The sequence below is a fragment of the Ornithorhynchus anatinus genome, chromosome 1, assembly GCF_004115215.2.
Source record: "Ornithorhynchus anatinus isolate Pmale09 chromosome 1, mOrnAna1.pri.v4, whole genome shotgun sequence".
Classification (NCBI taxonomy): domain Eukaryota; kingdom Metazoa; phylum Chordata; class Mammalia; order Monotremata; family Ornithorhynchidae; genus Ornithorhynchus; species Ornithorhynchus anatinus.
The window spans coordinates 173308038-173315409 of NC_041728.1; positions in this window are offsets into that span (position 1 = coordinate 173308038).

Below are 7372 nucleotides of genomic sequence, written 5' to 3' on the forward strand. Positions count from 1 at the left end.
ACTGCAAACAGTAAGTGCTCAATAAATACAATTGAATGAATTAGTGAATGTATAAATAGATACAATCAGAGCAGACATAGACTCTGTCCTACCTAATAAATAATTATGGCATTTGTTAAGCACTTATTATATGCCAAGCACTCTGGTAGATTCAAGGTAACCAGGTTGTCCCACATGGGGCTCACAGTCTTAACCCCCATTTTACGGATGCCGTAACTGAGGCACAGAGAGAGTGGCTTACTCAAGGTCATATAGCAGACAAGTGGTGGAGGTGGGATCAGAAGTCATGTCTTCTAACTCCCAGACCAGGGCTCACAGTTTAAGAGGGAGGGAGAATGGTATTCATTCATTCATTCATTCATTCATTCATTCATTCATATTTACTGAGCACTTACTGTATGCAGAGCACTGTACTAAGCACTTGCAATGTACAATTTGGCAACAGATAGAGATGATCCCTGCCCAACAACGGGCTCACAGACTAAAACGGGGAGACAGACAACAAAACAATTAGTCAGGCATCAATACCATCAAAATAAATAGAATCATAGATATATACATATCACTAATAAAATAGAGAAATAATACATACAAATAGACACAAGTGCTGAGGGGAGGGGAAAGGGGTAGAGAAGAAGGTGGGAGTAGGGGGAATGGGGAGGGGAGGAGGGGCAGAGGGAAAGGGAGGGCTCAATCTGGAAAGACCTCTTGGAGGAGGTGAGCTCTCAGTAGGGTTTTGAAGAGGGGAACAGAGTTAGTTTGGCAGATGTGAGGAGGGAGGGCATTCCAGGTCAGTGGTAGGACATGGGCCAGGGGTCGATGGCAGACAGATGAGAACAAGGGACCGTGAGGAGGTTAGTGGTAGAAGAGCGGAGTGACGGGTTGGGCTGTAGAAGGAGAGAAGGGAGGTGAAGTAGGAGGGGCCAAGGTGATGGAGAGCTTTGGAGCCAAGAGTGAGGAGCTTTTGCTTAATGTGAAGGTTGATGGGCAGCCACTGGAGGTGTTTGAGGAGGGGAGTGATATGCCCAGTGCGTTTCTGTAGAAAGATAATCCAGGCAGCAGAATGAAGTATAGACTAAAACGGCAGAGACAGGAGGATGGGAGATTAGACAGGAGGCTGATGCAATAATCCAGTCGGGATATTATAAGAGATTTTACCAGCAAGGTAGTAACTTGGTTGGAGAAGAAAGGGTGAATCTTGGTGATGTTGTGAAGGTGATACAGGCAGGTTTCAGTGACGGATTGGATGTGTGAGGTGAATGAGAGAGCAGAGTCAAGGATGACACCAAGGTTGCGGGCCTGTGAGACTGGGAGGATGGTGGTGCTGTCCACAGAGACAGGGAAGTCAGGAAGAGGAAAGGGTTGGGAGGGAAGATAAGGAGCTCAGTCTTGGACATGTTAAGTTTTAGGTGGTGGGCAGACATCCAGGTGCAGATGTCGTGGAGGCAGGAGGAAATACGAGCCTGGAGGGAAGGGGAGAGAACAGGGGAGGAGATGTAGATCCGGGTGTCATCTGCATAGAGATGATAGTTGAAGCCGTGGGAGCGAATGAGTTCACCGAGGGAGTGAGTATAAATGGAGAACAGAAGAGGGCCAAGAACTGACCCTTGAGGAACCCCTACGGTTAGTGGATGGGAGGGGGAGGAGGAACCCGCGAAGGAGACCGAGAATGAATGGTCAGAGAGATAAGAGAACAAGGAGAGGACAGAGTCCATGAAGCCAAGTTTGGATAATATGTTGAGGAGAAGGGGATGGTCGACAGTGTCAAAGACAGCTGAGAGGTCAAGGAAGATTAGGGTAGAGTAGAAACCATTTAATCTCTATCTTATAGATGCGAAAATTGAGGCACAGACAAGTTAAATAATTGCCCTAGGTCACACAGCAGAAAATTGGCAAAGCCAGGAGTAGAATCCAGGTCTCCTGACTCTCAGTGATACATTCTTTCCATAGTTTGCACTCCTTAAATTTTATTTTAATAGCGTCTGTTCAGCACTTACTATGTGCCAGGCACTATTCTAAATGCTGGGGTAGATATAAGCTAATCAGGTTGGACACAGTCCCTATCCCAAATAGGGCTCATAGTCTTAATCTCCATTTTACAGATGAGGAAACTGAGGCACATAGAACTTAATTGAAAAGGGCCACTACCCTATTTTCACTGCACGAAGTGTTCAAGTGATTCTTAGTCAATTTTTTAAATGGTACTTATTAAGTCCTTACTTTGTTTCAAGTTCCTTTTTAAGCACTGGAGTTAATCAGGTTGGCCACAGTCCCTGTCCCACCTGGGGCTCGCAGTCTGAGTAGGAGGGGCAACAGACACTGAAGCTCCATTTTGCAGTTGAGGAAACTGAGGCACAGAGAAATGAAATGACTTCTCCAAGGTCACAGTGACTTGCCCAATTCACTCACCTTCATGGATGAAGTCTCACTTCTTGGCATTTTCGAAAAAGACAACTCCAATACGGACCCATTCTCTTTATACTTTCTTTGCTCACTGAGCTCATTGGCCTGGCACAATGCCTGTGGTAGCTTACCTCCATTCAAGGATTGTGGTGAGCCCGCAACAAGTTGCTTTACTAGTGACTGTATGTGATCCCGTGGACAAAGAAGAAACTCATGAAGGAACTGGGGTGCTCTACTTGAGGACAGGTCGTTGCCGGCCCATGGGGTTGGGGCACGGAAGGAGACGTGGCCATCTCTCCCTGTTCTACACAGTAACGGGCCTGGTCCAATCACCGACTGCCACTTAGAGCCTCAGCTGAGCCGCCTAAGGCAGATAAAAGGTCATCGCTTTGAATCGCGAGAAAGGAAGTAGAGAGGAAAAGTGGAGGGGAAGCAGCATTCAGAAGGGGAAGCGCTGATAGAAGAGGTGGCGAGAAATGCGGCACTTGGGGGAAGCGCCGTAAGGAGGAGACTTGCATTGTTAGCGATCCTCGTCACCAGTAACTTCTTCCAAGTGGAAGGGGTGTGAGTGAGAGTGTGTATGCATCATTCCCTTGCACATTAGGAAAAAACTAAGTAAAACTTTCCACAGCAACCTTGGTGTTTGGTGGTCTGGTTTGACTATTTACGTGTCCCGGAGGCTACCAGATCTGGGAAAGTCCTGGTTGGTAATAATAATAATAATGATAGTATTTATTAAGCACTTACTATGTGCAAGGCACTGTTCTAAGCAGTGGGGGCATACAAGGTCATCGGGTTGTCCCGCGTGGGGCTCACAGATGAGGGCACTGAGGCACAGAGAAGTTAAGTGACTTGCCCAAAGTCACACAGCTGACAAGTGGTGGAGCTGCGATTAGAACCCATGACCTCTGACTCCCAAGCCCGGGCTCTTTCCACTGAGACACACTGCTTCACACCCCTGGCTCGTGACAGCATAATGCCGAATTTTTAGCTGATCCATGTGGGCCCTGGCTGTGTTTTCATTATCACACTCAATGTTGGTTGACATTGCACTATAACTGCGTTTAAACTCTCCTGGCAAAGAACTACTGGGAATGATGACCATTTCTGAAGAGACTCAGCGTGGCCTAGTGAGAAGCAGCGTGGCCTAGAGGCAAGAGCACGGGCCTGCAAGTTAGAGGTTGTGGGTTCTATTCCCGACTCCGCCATGTGTCTGCTATGTGACCTTGGGCAAGTCACTTAACTTCTCTGTGCCTCAGTTACCTCATCTGTAAAATGGGGATTAAGACGTGAGCTCCTTGTGGGACAGCGACTGTGTCCGACCTGATTACTTTGTATCTACCCCTGCTGTGTTTGGCACATAGTAAGCGATTAATAATAATGTTGGTATTTGTTAAGCGCTTACTATGTGCAGAGCACTGTTCTAAGTGCTGGAGTAGATACAGAGTAATAGGTTGTCCACGTGAGGCTCACAGTTAATCACCATTTTACAGATGAGGTCACACAGCTGTGACAACTGGTAGAGCCAGGATTCAAACCCATGACCTCTGACTCCCAAGCCTGGGCTCTTTCCACTGAACCACGCTGCTTAACAAATACCACATTATCATTATTATCATTGAAAAGAGCCTAGGCTTCGGAGTCAGAGGCTCTACCACTTGTCAGCTGAGTGATCTTGGGCAAGTCACTTAACCTTACAGTTTCTTCATCTGTAAAATGGGGATAAGTGAGTCCCATGTAGGACCAGGACTGTGATATGATTATCTTCTGCCTAAGCCAGGACGCTAGGCGGTAAACTCCTGGATAGCTGGATTGTGTCTATCTATCAATCACATTTATTGACCATTTACTATATGCAGAGCATGGTACTAAGTGCTTGGGAAAGTACAGTAAAACAGAGTTGGTAGACTTGTTTCCTTTGGGACTACCAAATCTATTGTATCATTTTTTTCCCAGAGCTTAGTACAGTCCTCTAAACACAATAAACACTCAATAAATGCTTGGGATGAAGTAATAATAATAATAATAATAATTGTGATATTGAAGTGCTCACTATATTCCAGGCACTGTACTCAGCAGTCGGGTGGATACAGTCAAATTCGGTTAGACACAGTCCCTGTGCCACATGAGGCTCACAATCTTAATCCCCACTTTGCAGATGAAGTAACTGAGGCACAGAGATGTTAAGTGATTTGCCTAAAGCCACACAGAAGACAAATGGAGGACCTGGGATTGGAACCCAAGACCTACTGATTCCCAGACCCGTGCTGTATCCACTCTGCCATTAACAAACACCACTATTGTTAGGGACCCTTTCTCGGGGTCCAGTAACCTTCTTCCCCAGAGAAGGACTTCTTTCTCCAGATTTCCTGTGCTCTTTTCTCCTCCTGCCCCTGCCCCAGGTTTGTCCCTGCCCCAGGGGTTGGGAGCTGTAGAGAATCCCCAGAAGCCATTGTTTCTGCCATTCAATCAGTCAATCAATCAATGGTATTTATTGAGTGCTTAGTGTAGGCAAAGCAAAGTCTGGGGCCAGACACAACCCCTGCCCTCGATGAATTTATAAGCTAGAGGAGCACATGTACATAGATACTAAAGGTACAGTTTCCTTCAACTTGGCTTCAAAATTTCCAGAAAAAAATAATGGGCAAATGCACTTGCAACTTTCTATTTCCTCCAATTAGATATGGCCCTCATGGAATTTGTAGTGGAGCTCCTTTCTCTAAAACTCAAGACACCTTCCACAGTCTGCTTATTCCCTCTCTAGGCCCTCTTACTTTTCGGTTGAATGAGATTTTGGTTGGATGAGTGAGAAACTACCTGACTTTTCCCTGGCCTGCATGGAAAACGATTCTTGGGATTTCTCTCCTTCCTGGCAATAAATTCCCCAGGGAGAAGAGATGGGGATTTTGGTATCCTCAGTTCAGACCTAAAGTACAGGCCTTTTTGTTAAAGCGCTTACTATATGCCAGGCACTGTACTAACCGCTGGTTAAGAGACAAGGTTAGACACAGTCCTTGTCCCCTATGGGGTTTATAATCTTAATCCCCATTTTATAGATGACGTAACTGAGACCCAGAGAAGTGAAATGATTTGCCCAAGGTCATACAGCAGACAAATGGTAGAGTGGGGATTAGAACCCAAGTCCTTCTGACTCCCTGGCCTGTGCTCTATCCACTAAGCCATGCTGATTCTCTTTTTATTACTGATCAGCAAACATGATGAGCAATTCCTTTCTGCCTCTCCCCACCTCCCCAAGAACCTGTGAGGTTGTTCGGATCGGGATAGCGTCTAGACGGCTGCAGGCTCAGCATTTTGATGTTGGCGGCTGCCCATGCCCTCCGCCCAGGCTGATTCATTGTTTGGCAAGAGAAGGAAGGGAAAGTGATGGCGGGAATTAAACTGGGGAGATTAGTGGAAGATTGGTAGCATGGCCTAGTGGATAGAGCACGGGTCTGGGAGTCAGAAGGACCTGGATTCTAAAGATGTTCTACCACTTGTCTGCTTTGTGACCGTGGGCAAAATATTTCACTTCTCTGGGACTCAGATCCCTCATCTGATAAATGGGGATTGAGACTGTGAGCCCCATGAGAGACAGGGACTGTGTCCAACCCAATTTGCCTGTGTCCACCCCAGTGCATAGCACAGTGTTTGTCACATAGTAAGTGATTAACAAATACCACGGTTATTATTAATGTCATTATTATTCGCAGTGATATTTGTGTTTAAGACTCTTTTAAATACCTCCCTCTAAGCTCACTGTGGGTATGGACTGTGTCTAATAAGCATTTAGTACTGCACACAGTAAATGCTCAATAGATACCATTGATTGATTGATTCTGCAGAACAGTTATTTACTCACCCATGCTGGGCAGCAGCAGCATGGGAGAGAGTTGAGGGTGGAGACTTGAGTTTACTGCATGGAAGGTGGGAATGGTAAACCATTTCCGGAATTTTGCCAAGACTCTCTGGTTCCACTACCAGAACGATTGAAGATGGAGAGCAGAGCGTTCTGGGAGAGATGTGTCCGTGGTGTCGCTATGGGTCGGAAACGGCTCGATGGCACAAGACAAGACTGTTTGCTAGTATCTTAGTAATATTATTTTATAACCGTATCTGGTAAGCACTTACTACGTGCCAGGCACTTTACTAAGTGCTGGGGTAGATATAAATTAACCAAGTTGGGGACAGTCCATGTCCCATATGGGCTCACAGGCCTAATCCCCATTTTCCTGATGAGGGAACTAGGCCCAGAGAAGTGAAGTGACTTGCCCAAAGTCACCTATCAGACAAGGGAATTTTTTCTGTTTATTGTTGTATTGCATTCTCCCAAGTGCTTAAGAGAGTTGAGTAAGCGCTCAGTAAAAATGACTGAATAAATGAATTAATGAAGTGGTGGAGCTGGGATTAGAATCCAGGTCTTTCTGACTGGGTTCCTACTAGGTGCCTTTAAGTGGAAGGCACAGGGTAAGATGTACGGCAGAATAGCAGCGGGGCTTAATGGAAAGTGCCTGGACTTGGTAGTCAAAGGTTGTGGGTTCTAATCCCCACTCTGCCATTTGTCAGCTGGGTGACTTTGGGCAAGTCACTTAACTTCTCTGGGCCTCAGTTCCCTCATCTGTAAAATGGGAATGAAGACTGTGAGCCCCATGTGGGGCTACCTGATTACCTTCTATCTACCCCAGCGCTTAGAACAGTGCTTGGCACACAGTAAGCACTTAACAAATACCATTATTATTATTATTAATAATAATAGGGCCACTAGAGTGGGTTTGCAGGGCCTGGGTATGATAGTCCATTCTGCCCCTCCCGCCGATCGGCCAGGCGGATCCAGATTCACCACTGCCTTATCCTGTGTCCGCGGCCACCCCCTGGCCTTCCAGCCACCTTCCTCTGTCTGCCCCCTTCTTCCCTGAGAGGGAAGTGCTTAGTACAGTACTCTGCACACAGTAAACACTTAATAAATACAATT